This window comes from Budorcas taxicolor, chromosome 21, assembly GCF_023091745.1.
Source record: "Budorcas taxicolor isolate Tak-1 chromosome 21, Takin1.1, whole genome shotgun sequence".
Lineage (NCBI taxonomy): Eukaryota > Metazoa > Chordata > Mammalia > Artiodactyla > Bovidae > Budorcas > Budorcas taxicolor.
In genome coordinates, this window is record NC_068930.1 from 12,930,219 (window position 1) to 12,944,963 (window position 14,745).

Consider the following 14,745-nt stretch of genomic DNA (forward strand, 5'->3'; position numbering starts at 1 on the left):
CCACTTAAAGATTCATCTTGAAAGAACCCAAAGGAACTCTGAAGCCAGCAGCCTCTAGCAGCTGCAGAAAGAGTCAGGCAGTTCTCAGAAAACTGCCTGGGAAGGAGTCATCAGTCCTGGTTTTCTGGGAATATCACCTTGAGTCAATGTGTGTGTGCGTGCTCAATCGCTCAGTCGTGCCTGACTCTTAGCGACCCCATGGACTGCAGCCTTCCAGGCTCCTCTGGCCATGGGATTTTCCAGGCAAGAATACTGGAGGGGGTTGTCTTCTCCTCCTCCAGGGGATCTCCCCGACACAGGGATCAAACCCGCATCTCCTGCATCTCCTGCACTGGCAGGCAGATTCTTTACCACTGAGCCACCTGGGAAGCCCATTGAGTCAGTAATTCAATTCTATTAGGGTTTTGGGGGACCCGTATATTGAAATAAAATTTCATGTTGGGAGTAATATTCCATAGCTTGGAAGATTCCCTTACACCTCAGAGTTCATTGGTATAATCTCCTAGAAAGATGGGGAGTTGGTAAGAACTGGAATTTTCCAATTGTAAATCATTTACATGTAACACAGCTAAATAAAATCCTTGTCCTAGCTGATTCTATATATAAAACCAAACATTCCTTAAATGATTATATAGAAAACCAGTTTGTTCAGATAGCCCCTATACTTGAATCCTTAAATGAGATTTGGGGTATGTGTGTGTGTGTTTCTACTGTATCAACTGCCCAGTGGTATTTAAAACTCTCATGCCTTTAGTTCAGCAAGGAGCCAAATGGAGTTGGGTTCATTCCATGCCCTCCAACATAACTGCCTCCTTCTGGAAAGCAAATGAGAAAATTTAATGAATAATGAAAATTAAAATGTAGGCAGAGGGAAGTGAGCTCTCTACCCAGAGTCACCACTGAACAGCCACACAAGCAAGAGTTTGGCATTCGCCTGTCATCTGCTTTTCTGACCATAGGGAGCAGCTCAAGTGACAGGCACACAGATGGACGCCTTGTATGATGAATGGCATCAACCAGGCCTGGTGGTGAGGATGGCGGGAGATGGCGACCGACATGAGCTCGTCCCCTTTTTGGTTTAATGGTCCTTCCAAGGTTTGAAGTTGAGAGGGATTAGGAAAAACTCCAGCCCCATTCATTTTTACTAGAAAAATCTGAAGGCACCCCTCCTTCTTTCTCCAGCATCACTTGCCAAGACCAGACCTTTAGTAGAAAGATATACCAGCCTTCAGAATGGCCCACCAAAATTATATTTTCCTTCCACTTCCTTCCTTCCTTTGCTCCTTCCTCTCTCTCTTTCTTTGTTCTTTTCTCCTCCCATCCCACTTTGTTTTTTGTTTATGGTGGGGTTTGTTTTTTTTTTTTTTTTTTTTTTGCCTCTTTCTCCTAAGCATTGTCTCATTTCAGCAAGCTCCGGATACAAACTAGCCCACCAGAATGGGCTCTTCAAAATCTCTGATGAACGTGCAGATTTGAGCAGGGCCAGAGTGGGCAGCGTGAAGCCCCATCGTCACTCCCAACCTAACACCTTCGACTCTACCCCAGCCACCTTTGGTCCAAGCAGGTGGCTCCTCTGTTGCATCAAGAATACAGGAGACCAAGGCTCCACCCTTCAAAATAGGCCATAGCCTCAGGATCATACCTAAAGTTGAGAATTCTTTCCTTAGTCACTCAAATGTGTCAATTCTTTGTGACCCCATGGACTGTAGCCTGCTAGGCTCCTCTGTCCATGGGATTCTCCAGGCCCAGTCGTGGAGTGGATAGTGAGTCCCTTCTCCATGTGATCTTCCCAACCCAGGAATCAAACCCAAGTCTCCAGCATTACAGGTAGGTTCTTTACTGTCTGAGCCACCAGGGAAGCCCCTATTCTTTCCTTTACTGGCTTTTAAATTTTAATTTACCTTGAATAGACATGTAAAAGGTAGGAAAGGGCAATAACACTTCCTTCTATCTCCCAGTCCCTCCCATCCAAGTTCACCAAAACCCTTTCTTTAAATTAATACATTTTTGGAGGAATTTTAGATTTATAGAAAATTTGAGAGAACTGTATAAAGAGTTTCTGTATATCCCTTCATATTGCTTCCCAACCTTGCCCTGCTACTACCATCTTGCTTTGGTATGGTACATATATTACAACTGATGCTCCAATACTGATACATTATTATTAGCTAAAGATAATAGTTTACATTAGGCTTCACTCAGTGTTGTATGTTCTGTGAGTTTTGGCAAATGTATAAAGACATGTATCTACCATTAAGCATAATAGGAAATAGTTTCACTGCCCTAAATATCCCCTGTGTTTGGACCTTGATGTTCAGTGCAGCACTGTTTACCATAGCTAGGACATGGAAGCAGCCTAAATGTCCATCAACAGATGAATAGATATGCAATGGAATATTACTCAGCTATAAAAAGGAATACATTTGAGTCATTCTAGTGAGGTGGGTGAACCTAGAGCCTATTATACAGAGTGAAGTAAGTAAGAAAGACAAATATAGCGTATTAATACATATATATGGAATCTAGAAAGATGGTACTGATGAACCTATTTGCACAGCTGCAGTGGAGACGCAGACATCGAGAGCAGACTTATAGACATGGGAGGAGGGAAGGAAGGAGAGGGTGGGAGGAATGGAGAAATTACCATGGAAACATACACATTACCACGTGTAAAAGAGATGTCTAGTGGGAATTTGCTGTATGACTCAGGGAACTCAAACCTAGGTTCTGCAACAACCTAGAGGGATGGGAAGGGTGGGAAGTGGGAGGGAGGTCAAGGGGGAGGGGATATGTGTCTACCTATGACTGACTTATGTTGATGTATGGCAGAAATATTGTAATGCAGCATTGTAAAGCAATGATCCTTCAGTTAAAAATGAATAAACTTAAAAGTGAGAAAAAATTAAAAAAAAAACAACAACTGTGTTCTATCTATTCATCCTTCTCTCCCCATGAAGCCTCTAGCAACATCTGGGGTTTTTACTGCTCTATAGTTTTGCCTTTTCCAGAATGTCATATAGTTGGAATTATATACAGTACATGTAAGTTTCCTCCATGTCTGTCTACGAGCTCATTTCTTTTTATTGTCACATGACATTCCACTCTCTGTTTGTGCCATGGTTTGCTTATCCAGTCACTTACTGAAGGACAACTGGAAAAGTACTAAGTCTTGCCAATTATGAATAAAGCTGCTATATATGCTCATATGCAAAGTTTGATGTGGACATAAATCTTCAACTCATGTGAATAAATATCATTGCTAGATAATATGGGAAGAGTGTGTTTAGTTTTATAAGAAATTGCCAAACTGTCTTTCAACCCAATGCATCTCTTGTAGTTTTAAATGAACTATTAGTTAGGTCCTATTACATTATAGGTCCTTAAGCAAACATGGGGACCTACGCACTGCCAACAGCTCCTGGTGGACCCCAAGGCAAGAGCTGGGACCATTTGGAGGGACAAAGAGTCTCTCCTAAGACCATGAACTTGATCAAGTTACTTAACCTTTCCACGCTTCTGTTACCTCAACTGAAATTAACTTGGTAATAGTACCCAAATGCTAGGGTTCAGAGGATTACCTGAGCTATCTCATGCATGTCTTAGTATCACTTGGTAAAAGTGCTCAATAAATGCTCGTTATTCCTATATCTTATTAGGAAAGTGTTTCCATCACTACCACCACCACCACCGTATAGCCAGTATATCCTTTAGTGACGGATTTGTGTAACACTTCAGTCAGGTACACCAAAGACAGAACAGTTGATATATTGTGAAATCTGGTGAGGGGAAAAAAAAATGTGCAGCAGCTAAAATAAAAGGAAATCAAAACTAGAAAGGAAATGTCTTTAAGTGCAGAGGTTTTGGTCCACAGAATAAATCCGCTCATTCTCCCTTAGCCCTTGACTCCCAACACTGTCTTGTTGGCTCAGAACCCTCCAGGGTAAGTTCTTGATTATGAAATGCCCTGTCTCTGGTGGCCTGCCAAAGCCTGCTCCACAGACTCCCAGGCTAACCTGGCACTGCTGGTGGTGAGAAGCCTTGTAACCCCGAGGGCCTGACTAATGCGTGTGTATTTTCCTTTCTCAGACAATTCTGCAGGCAGGCAGGAGGAGGGCCGTTAAGCAATCCACGTGGTAATTTCTTTTTTCTCTTTTTTTGGGCAGTTCTTCCAGGATGACATAATGATATGTGCTAACAATGAAAAATAAAGGCACCATAGCTGTATCTCTTCATACTTGGGTTTACTTTGGAAATCAACAAACAAACAGAAAAGAAATTCTCTCCTGTGCTTTCTTGATGAATAATCCATGGTGCCCACAATGCCCTCCCACCAGTGGAAATGGAAACATTTGACGGCTCTACAAGCTGATTTGCCTTAGTGATATCAGATAACTAGTTTTCCTGTTTTAACTGCATGAGCTGGGTTTAGGTGTCAGGAGGTCGGAGCGCATGGAATTTTTTTTTAAACTTAGGGTAAACAATGAAACCCGATAACTTATTCAGGGCATATGGCTCAAGAGCAAGCAGTCACTAATATGAGTCACATCGCATTAATAAAGCATGACACTAAGGGCATATTTGGATCAAAATATTTCAGAGTAACTGTAAAACTGAAATATGACAACAGAGCTCAGACTCCTACTTAGGAATTACACAGAGGTAGGTTTGGAAAGTTGAACCGTAGGACATGTGGGTCTGCTGGAGTCTTCCACAGGGATGCTGACAGCCAAGCATTAAATCTGTTTAGCCCATCAGTCCTGTGGGAAGAACAGGAAGAGGGCAGATCAGCACGAGCAGAGTCTTTCTCAATCGGCCCTCCCACACCCACTCAAGTGTCTTGCAATGCCTGGCAGAGCTTAATAGAGTCATGAGGAAAAGGAAGAACAAAGGAAAGAAGAAAAGAATTGGCCCCAAGGAGAGCTCTCCCACTCTAAATTTGCTTTGGTTGTTCTGAGGTGCAGGGAAATCTTTCTAGATTTTCTAGAACCTTCTGTGCCTTAAGGTCCGGCCTGGTAAGTTTGGAAAATGATTAACGGTATGGTATCAAGAATCAGACCACAGAAAACAACTTGAAGTTCTGACTCCACCCCACACTAGTGCCGTGACACTGAGCAGTTTCTCTCTAAGCCTGGGCTTTCTTGGTTGCGAAACAGAAAAAATAATAGCAACGTACCTCCTCCAGCCGCTGTAAGGATCACAGAAAATCACAGTGCGTGCGTGGCAAGGTCTCTGATGCATAGTGAGGGCTCAGTCTAGGTCCTTAGCACACTGTTGTTGTCATCATTGCTATTTTGAGTCAACGACCCCAGTTATGGATACTCTTCTATCTGAAACAGGAAACAGGCAGGAAAGAAGTTAGTAGTAGCAGGGTTCAGGCATGACACGCAAGCTGAGCATTTCAGCATCCTTAGATGCCACCAGCTGTGCTTGCTCCATTATTTAATTCAGTTCAGCAAGTCTGTTTTGAGTTCCTTCTCTATAGAAGATTCAGGAAAAAGTTCTAGGAGTGTTCTAGGATCCAGGGGACACAGTAATGTTCCTGCCTGACAAAGGGGTATTTAACAAATGTGCCTGTCCAGTTAGTGATGAAATTGGACATGGTCTTTCAAAATACCAGACTGGCCTCTTTGAATCTGAATTCACACACACATAACCCTGACCCCTATCCTCCTTCTCCCCCAAATATAGATAGATAGGTAGATGTAAATATCGGCACAGTATGAAAAGTGAAAGTGTTGGTCGCCCAGTCTTGTCTGACTCTTTGTGACCCCATGGACTGAACCCCACCCCGCCCCGCCGCCGCCCCTGCCCAGGCTCCTCTGTCCATGGAATTCTCCAGGCAAGAATACTGGGGTGGGTTTGCTGTTCCCTTCTTCAGGGGATCTTCCCAACCCAGAGATCAAACCTGGATCTCCTGCATTGCAGGCAGAGTCTTTACCATTTGAGCCACCAGGGAAGCCCATTAGTATAGTGTTAGAATCATAAGTAGAGTAGAGTAGGGTATTATAGCTAGTATTAGTATAGTATAAAACAATTTCAGTTTAAAATCCCTTTTAAGTTGAAATTTAAATATCAACTAACTGCATTAAATATGTCTAAGCAAAAGAGGTTTTTTTTCCCCTAAATATCCTTTGAGGAAAATATGGTTCCAAATGTTTAAACACTATATCAACCTAATGCATGAAGACCGTGGTCCATTCTGCTTGTCTCTGTACCCAAAGTATTTGTGAGCCTCAGTGAGAACATGGATGAGTCATGCCTCTTTAATGATTTGGCATATAACTTCTGCTTCAATGCTTAATAGTTTTGGTATAAAAGTATATTAAGGTCAGAAACTGAACGGAGGTCTAGGACCCTACACTGACTCTCCAAACCAAATTTCAGAATACAGTCTTACATTTGCAGACTAGAACCTGCATCTTAGATATCTGTCCTAACCACTTGCCTTCATTAGGCCAAACAAAAACAGAATCAGGGGATCGACTAACGTAGATAAGCAGGTCGGTAAACCAAGAGGTTGAGCTCATTCATGAAGAGTATGTGGAAGAGGATGGGGGCTCAGATGGCCTTCCTGATGCCCAGCAAGTCACAGCTCCACCTGGCAGAATATGCCAGGCTCCCAGGAGGCCTCGTCTAGCAAGCTGTCTTTTCCACTGGCAGCTGAATGGCCCTTGGTCTCCTGTCAGTGGAGACGTGGATGGACGGATGGAGGTGCACAGGGCCTTTTCTTCAGGTGCAGTCAGGGCAATTATTTTCTGCACCAGTGAGAGGATGGGCAGGGGGATCTTGTGTCTGACCTTTATTTTTAAAACTTTATCTTTAATTGGAGGATAATTACGATACTTCGAAGGCTTCTGCCACGTGTCAACATGAATCAGCCATAGGTGTGCACATGTTCCCGCCCCGCTTGAACCTTCCTCCCACCTCCCTCCCCATCCCATGCCTCTAGGTCGTCATGGAGCACGGGCTTTGGGTTCCCAGCAAATTCCCACTGGCTCTCTATTTTACGTATGATCATGCATACGTTTCAGTCCTGCTCTCTCAAATCATCCCACCCTCCCCTTCCCCCACTGTGTCCAAAAATCTGCCCTTTATGTCTGCCTCTCCTCAGCAGGGCCATCTTTCTAGATTTCATATATATGGGTTAATATACAATACTGGTCTTTCTCTGACTTAACATCACCCTGTATGATAGGCTCTAGGCTCATCCACCTCATTAGAGCTGACTCTGATCGTTAATTTCCACTCATTGACAGACTGATCCTCCCCCTGCGTGGGAAAGCGAAAACATTAATTTTTATGACTGCTGTGGCTTTTACCAGCAAAAAAAAAAATTTGCAAGTTAGAATGAAAAGTACTACATACCTGGAAAGGTGTTTTTTGTGGTATCTCTCAGCTGTATTTGCCTGATGCTGGAAGGAGTGCCCTTAAAGAAAAAAAACAAATTCTCTCTGCACCAGGTGAGCCTCTGTTAGTTTCCAGAGAGAGTAAAGGCCATTACACCCAGCTAGTCTGCCAGGCTGCCCATATCCCATATTGTGATCCCTATCTAGGAAGGCAGATGCATGGATATAAATGTTTGGTATATTATTGAATCTCTAATGTCCTCTTTTCTAAAGTTCTGAAGCTACTTCAAAAAACTTTATTGTAATTATTTGAACTCAAAACTAATCTTGATGAGATTTAGGGAAAAGAACACCTTCTTTTCCCCAAATAGCTTCCCAGATACTGTTTTTAGATTTGTTTCCAAAGCAGTAGCTGCCCTTCCCCCCCGCCCCCCCCCCTCCCCCGCGAGCCCTGGTGTCCTTCTTCACCAGTGAACTCTTTCCTGGAACCTTGCCCTGCAGCAACCCAGCCCTCCTGCCCACCCGGACTTCCCTCAGCTTGTCTGCCACGAGCTCCGTGTGTTTTACAGATGACCTTTTCTCTTCCTAACTCCGTCTTCTTCCGGCTCGCCTCTGCACGTCCCTTGAGCATCAGTTTGAACACAGCTCCCCACAGGAGGTCTTCACATCTCGGAAAGCTCTTTACCCATGCTCCCGATTCCTGGACGATGACTTCTCAGGCACTTCATGCAACTGCTTCTTGACTTCAGTTTTCCTGCTCTGAGTTCAGATGCTATTTCTGTTTTACTCTTGTATCCCAGAACCCAGCACCATGCGTACATGTGGTAGGTGCTCAGTAATCTTTGATGGAAATAAAAGAGAGAGAAAATAGGAAGAGAGAGACAGACAAAGGCAGGAAGGAAGAAAGGAGGGGGGAGACCATGAGAGAAAGGGCAAAACTGCATCACTGCAGAGGCACTCCTGGTTCGTCACACCTCCTTCTCATGGCCTCTCCCCTTCTCTTTTTTCTCTTCCTCCTCTGTCATAGCCTCCTCATGGAAACACCATTAAGTGAAGCAAAATTAAAATCATCCTTGCCTCAGTATGTACTCCAATTTGGTGTAGGTTTTTTTTGGTCTTTCTGGGTCCTGCCTCCATGATTTAAATGAACAATTTCAAAGCCAATTTATTCAACGAGCACAAAGCATCTTCTCTCTCTCATATATACCTCAGTAAATAAATGACAAAATATGTTTTGTTAAGATACAGTTTTTTCACTTAAGGTTTGAAAGTCTTACACAAGTTTTCTTGCCATCAGATAAGTCCAACTTGACAGTGGCGTTATAAAACTGAGACACTAGAAACAATATTATTTGGGGGTGCGGGTGGAGATGAGGTGTATCCCGGCAAAAATCTAGAGAAAAATGTGGAGCTTGAGTAGTTAGATATTGTATTATCATTTGATTTCACGAGTAACTAATACTTGAGGTCTCCATTTATTTAAAGAAATAGATGCCTAGTGTTTTAAATAAAAAGAAGGCTTGACCACTCCCCTCCATGGGATGCAGAAATTAGAACAAAGATGTGTCGAAGCCCCTTTAGGTCATTTTTTATAGAATAAAAAAAAATCCCAGGGTGCATAATGTTATAAAAGAGAATATTGCACTGTATTTGGATATGAACTAGATAAAATTTTTTAGTTTCAATTAGCAATAATCGCGCCTTGGATAAACCTCATTGGCTACGATACTGCCACTGCGCAAAGCTAGATAAAATTTTTTAAAGCAACTTTTTGTTGTCTTCCATGAATTTCCCCTTTTTGTGTGCAGAGAAGATAGATATGAAAGAGCATAGCCCCACAGCATTATGGAGGAGAATAATACATGTTCATCTGTGCTGTTGTCTCTATTTCTCACCTGCAGGTATGTAGTTCAGGGATGGCAGAGCTCCAGAGCAGGGCAAGAAATTGAGTGCAGGGTAGACTTACTCATGACGAGAGATTTCGAAAGTTAAAATTACAGAGTCAGGGCTAGAAAATAAGAGAGATTTACTTAGGCATTAAAGATAGGTACTGCGCAGTAAAACTGATAGATCCTTATTACATCGTCCCATAAGAGACTGGGCCACTCGGAGAAGTTAATGCTAAGGAAATTTAAAGCAAGTTAGAGGAAATACTTCTTCACCTGGTAGAATTCATTCTGAGGAATTTGCTGCCAGCGGCAGTCATAAAATCAATCACTGGGTTGCATTTTTCCGAAAGGTAGAATAATATATGACCCACTCTTCTCACTAGTTGGGGAAGATAAAAGCAATCAATTCTCCTGCTTCTAGAAGATCACAGTTGATTACAAGTGGGGTCAGCAAAAAGGTGTCCCCCACACTTGATCAGGATAATTAAAACTGTTTGCCTATGCTCACATGTCTTAGAAGAAACATCAAAATAGGATGCAAAGCTCAAATGACCTGATCTAATACGACAAATGTTTGTTGACAGGGACAAAAAAATTAAACTATGAAAAAGAAAAAAAACTATTCCAGGAAATAATTATAGATATTCCTAAAATATTTTTCATAAAAACATTTTTGTGATACTATAAATATGACATGATGCTATTGTTTTTGAATCTGATTTGCTTGACTAGTACTCTCAGAGTAAATCTGCCAAGTTTGAAACAGTTAGCAAGCATGACTTTGTTTTTCCCGATACAGCATAGAGTTTAGTCAGAAGTTATACATGCACTAGAAATGTTAGTGAAGTGAAAGTGAAAGTGAAAGTGAAGTCGCTCAGTCGTGCCAGACTCTTATCGACCCCATGGACTGCAGCCTACCAGGCTCCTCCATCCATGGGATTTTCCAGGCAAGAGTACCAGAGTGGGTTGATGTTAATTCTGAGGTTGTCATGTAGAAGATCAGTGACAAACCCCTGGATAAAGGCATCTCAGTTTAAAATTAGCTTCTTTTTTTATGGAATCTGCTCCACTTTTTAAACTTTTTGTTTTCCTTAAAATTGTAATGTATTCTCTAAAATTTCACTTTTTGCTACAACCCATGTATCAAAAGTTGTATTGTACCTTTGACACCCTAACATATGAACTTCTGAACAAGACACCCAAAAAGCCATTGTTGGAAGTATGGCTGGAGCCTGCATTTTCATTTGGGGACAAAAGAGTATAATACAATCTACAAAAAAGAGAGAGAGAGATGGAGAAAGAGAGAAATTGTGATAAAAATTGCAAACTAAAATACAATCCTAAATAAGTCATACTAAAAGCACATCTTGAATTTCAACAAAATGTAGCTGTGCTGAAAAGTCATCGTTGTCACCTCCTGGAAACCAGGGAATGTTACTGACTTTAACGGACAGTGACCTGTCTAGTTTCATTACTCATGTTAAAAAAAAAACAAAACCAAAAGTAAAGATAAAAGGTATCTGGAAGTTCTTTCATGATAAATCTCCATAACTTGCAATGGTAGTTATAAGTTGAGCTTAAGAACATCATTATTTTCATAACCATGTCTTATTAAAACATTATCCTGACCAAAGATTTCAACAAGGAAAGAGTAAATGCCATATATGAATTTCAGTAGAGTTTTCTATAGTTGCCATGGCACCGTTGGAAGCTCTAGAGGAATTCCTGAATCGGCTCACGAGACAGCTTACTGCTACAAGCACTCGTTGTGGGGGGACATTCCCTGGAGCCAGCCTCCCTCAGTTTCAGTCCCACGGAAGCCGTCTGCTGAGTGCCTTGAGCAGGTCATTTCACTCCCCTTGTCTCAATATCCTTATCTATAACGTGGGTACAACAATAGTGCCTACGCCACAGGATTGTTTAAATCGATCTAAAGTAACTAAAACTGTGCCTGGTATATCACAGAGTGCTCAGTCATTGTTAGAATCCACCTGCAATGTGGGAGACCTGGGTTCGATCCCTGGGTTTGGAAGATCCCCTGGAGAAGGGAAAGGCTACCCACTCCAGTATTGTGGCCTGGAGAAGTCCATGGACTACGGTCCATGGGGTTGCAAAGAGTCAGACATGACTGAGCGACTTTGACTTCACTAATCTTTCCCCGGGAGAGAATGGGACATCAGAGGTCATTTCTTCCTTTGTGGGGTTGGGTGTAGGAATGGGAGAAATTTCCAAGGTTACACTCTCTCCTCATTCTGGTCCCTACCCTTTTTTCTGCCTTCTCTCCTGCCAGTGTGAAAAGTGAAAGTATCGTCACTCAGTCACGTCTGACTCTGTGACCCCATGGACCGTAGCTTGCCAAGCTCCTCTGTCTATGGAATTTTCCAGGCAAGAATACTGGAGTGGGTTGCCATTCCCTTCTCCAGAGGATCTTCCTGACCCTGGGATTGAACCTGGGTCTCCTGCATTGCGGGCAGATGCTTTACCCTCTGAGCCACCATGGAAGCCGGCTTGCTCCTTAAATTCTGAGCTCCTTAATCCCTCTCAATTTGCTCACTCCTCACAGTCCTTGCATCTCCTCTTGGCCCAGAATAGTTGCCTCTTTTCTCCCCCACCAAATCCTGATGTGGCTGATTCACACTCATCCTCCAGCCCTCTCCCTGGATGTCATCGTCCTGGAGAATCTCCCCCCATGCCAAATCTACACTCGGTGCTCCCGTCCACATGCTCACGGCCCCCCTCTTTTAGTCACCACCTCTTATTTCCTGCTGACGCTCTGCCTCCACCATGACACTAGAAACTCCCCTTGGCAGAAAGTTGGATCCGCCATGCAGCAGTGCTCCTTGTGGCTGAGCTCCAGTTCTGACACACTGAGATGGAAGAGAGCATCAAGACCAACAGGAGAGCCTGCCCCTTTTCAGGAACATGCTTCCTGTCTCCCTTTGCATTGACTCTACAAAATCACTCACTGATGAGGCTCTGCTCAAAAGAAATGGATGTTTTGGCTGTCATATTCAAAGTCAGTGTTACAGAAGAACCATGTTGGGGCTGCATGAAAATAATTGGCCTACCTTTTATCAAACAAACACTGGGAAAATCTATAATGCAGCCTGAATTGGGAAAAGCTCAAAACAAAGTAAAAGGGGAAAAATAACTTTCTTGGAGGTTTATTGAGTCTGAAAAACAGGACTCCAATGGGTGGTAGTGTTGTTTACTATTAGTCTAAATTGTTTAATCATATTGCAGAATTGATACTTATCTCCTAGAATATGCAGGATAGGATGAACCTTATAACCTGTTGAGTACAAATAACCAAGACTTGGCTTCATAGTGGATGATCAGAAAGTCAAAAAAGATAGACCAAGCAATTAGATGCAAGCATGATGAGGTAAAAACTGATTCAGGCAATTTGCTCTCATGTTTTACCCAAACCTAAAAGATGTAGTTAATAGAGGCATAAGCATGGAGCAATCCACACGAATGATTCAAATCTTTATTTCTCTTTGTGAATGAAGGTTAAATAAGCACTTAGAGATACATGATGAGAACAATACTTAGAATATTGAAGCATGAATTTACATACAGAGCATTTGCTAAGCACTGTCCATGTATTATTTTACCACAAGAGTCCTATGAGGTATGCAATGGTTAAAACAATACAGTTGAATAATTTGAGGCTAAATGACTAAGAAACTTGCCCAAAGTCATACAACTACAATCAGCAGTCAGTCTTAAAACCCTTGTTCATTTGACTCCTGAGTTTTTTCTTGAACCTTCCAGTGAACACTACAGCCTTCACCCAAATTCAGATGCAAGATATAGTGGGAAAAACCTGAGGTCTGGACTCCAAAAACTCACAGTAGTCATCAGTTTGAGCGGATCACTCCATCTCTGTTTCATTAGTTTTGATAGGAGAAAAGTAATATTCTTATCTGTCCTTCCTGCCTTCCAGAGCTCTCATGATGATCAAGTGAGAGGGTTTACATGCAAGAACTTAGGAAGCGGGAGTGCTATACAAGTATCAGTTGATAGAGTTTATTTACAAGCATAGCCTGTTGATGGATTTGTATCGATTTAGTTGGTATTTAGGGAATATTTTATGTATGAGGGTTGCAAATAAGTTCCACCAAAACTAGATATGACAAGCAGATGAAAATGATGGACTCTGCCCACAGAGATAAATGGACATGATTTGTAGAAGGAACTGGTTGTCCCATAACTGCACTCCAGTCTTGGGGCACCAGTAACTGGCATTTTTAGAAAGTTAGAACACCAAAGATAAGGTTCCTCTTCTGAAGGCAGTTGTACTTGGGATCACCACTGCTTACAAATTAAGCAAAAGTGAAAGTGAAAGTGAAGTCACTCAGTCATGTCTGACTCTTTGTGACCCCGTGGACTGTAGCCAACCAAGCTCCTCTGTCCATGGGATTCTCCAGGCAAGAATACTGGAGTGGGTTCACATTTCCTTCTCCAGGGGATCTTCCCAACCCAGGGATCAAACCTGGGTTTCCCCGCATTGGAGGCAGATGCTTTAACCTCTGAGCCATCAGGGAAGGTAAATCCAATTGAATAACAGGGAGCCTGGGGATTGAAAAGCGATCTTATCTAAAGAATAGACCAGCAACTCCATGTTTACTTACCTGGAGAAGACTGATCACTTACAACCTTTAAAAATTTTGTTTTATAGCTTATAGACCTCCCCCCCCCCAATATATTTTTCTATTAAAAAATTGCAAAAATTATTATCAACTTATATTACATGTGTAAAGCTCTGAGAAACTGTAGTGTTAAAGAGAAGAAGGTAACTTGAGATCTGACTTCATCTATCAGATTTTTTCCACCTGCCCTTAGCATCCTCGCTGTCTTTCCTTTCAACATAAAATAACACCCTTGGCGGTAATAATCTGTTTTTCTCTCCTGCATTTGTTGAGTACTCAAGAATACAGTTGAGAACTGCAATAGGTATCTGTAATTTTTCTCTGCCCAGCATCCATTCCTTCTTTATGTAATAGAAGCTGGATTTTCTGTTAAGATACCACCTCTTTTCTGTATCTCAGTCCTTAAGGTTTAAATAGAGCTGACTCCACCCACTGGGTCCAGCAGGCGAAAGATAACTGAGACCTGACCAGTCTAAACGATGGTGACTTTTCCAACACTGAGCATGAGACCCAATCAAACCTATGGTTATTAACCTGGAAATGTTTGATGCAACAACTACCAAGAGAAAAAAAAAGCTAAATTACAAAGCTATAATCTTTGAGGTACGAGTGGCCATCTTTGCTGCCACTTGAAAAGAAACCACTTGAGAATGCATCAACACGAAGCAGATCCAAAAGATAAAAAAATAATTTCCTAGGGGCATTATACGCACATTCAGCTTTTCCCTCTTCTTTTCCATTACCAAAGGTAATATATTTTTTTTTTTGATCAAGCCAGTTTCTACCCTGGTTCTATTAGCTGCAACTGGAAGCAAGCATTATTATTTCTATTAGTTGCAACTATTAGCCCAAGGT

General features: G+C 42.1%; 1 long non-coding RNA gene and 1 pseudogene across 1 annotated transcript in view; both read right to left on the reverse strand.

The window, feature by feature from the left end:
• Positions 1-4,291: 4,291 nt before the first annotated feature.
• LOC128066958 (uncharacterized) overlaps positions 4,292-14,745 on the reverse strand; it is a 37,174-nt gene continuing 26,720 nt past the window's right edge. Inside the window, exons 2-4 of the long non-coding RNA XR_008201264.1 lie at positions 7,366-7,426; positions 5,174-5,327; positions 4,292-4,757 (exon numbers count right to left, since the gene is read on the reverse strand). This is a non-coding gene — a long non-coding RNA (uncharacterized LOC128066958). The remainder of the gene's footprint in view (positions 4,758-5,173; positions 5,328-7,365; positions 7,427-14,745) is intronic.
• LOC128067140 (uncharacterized) lies at positions 8,932-9,092 on the reverse strand (annotated as a pseudogene).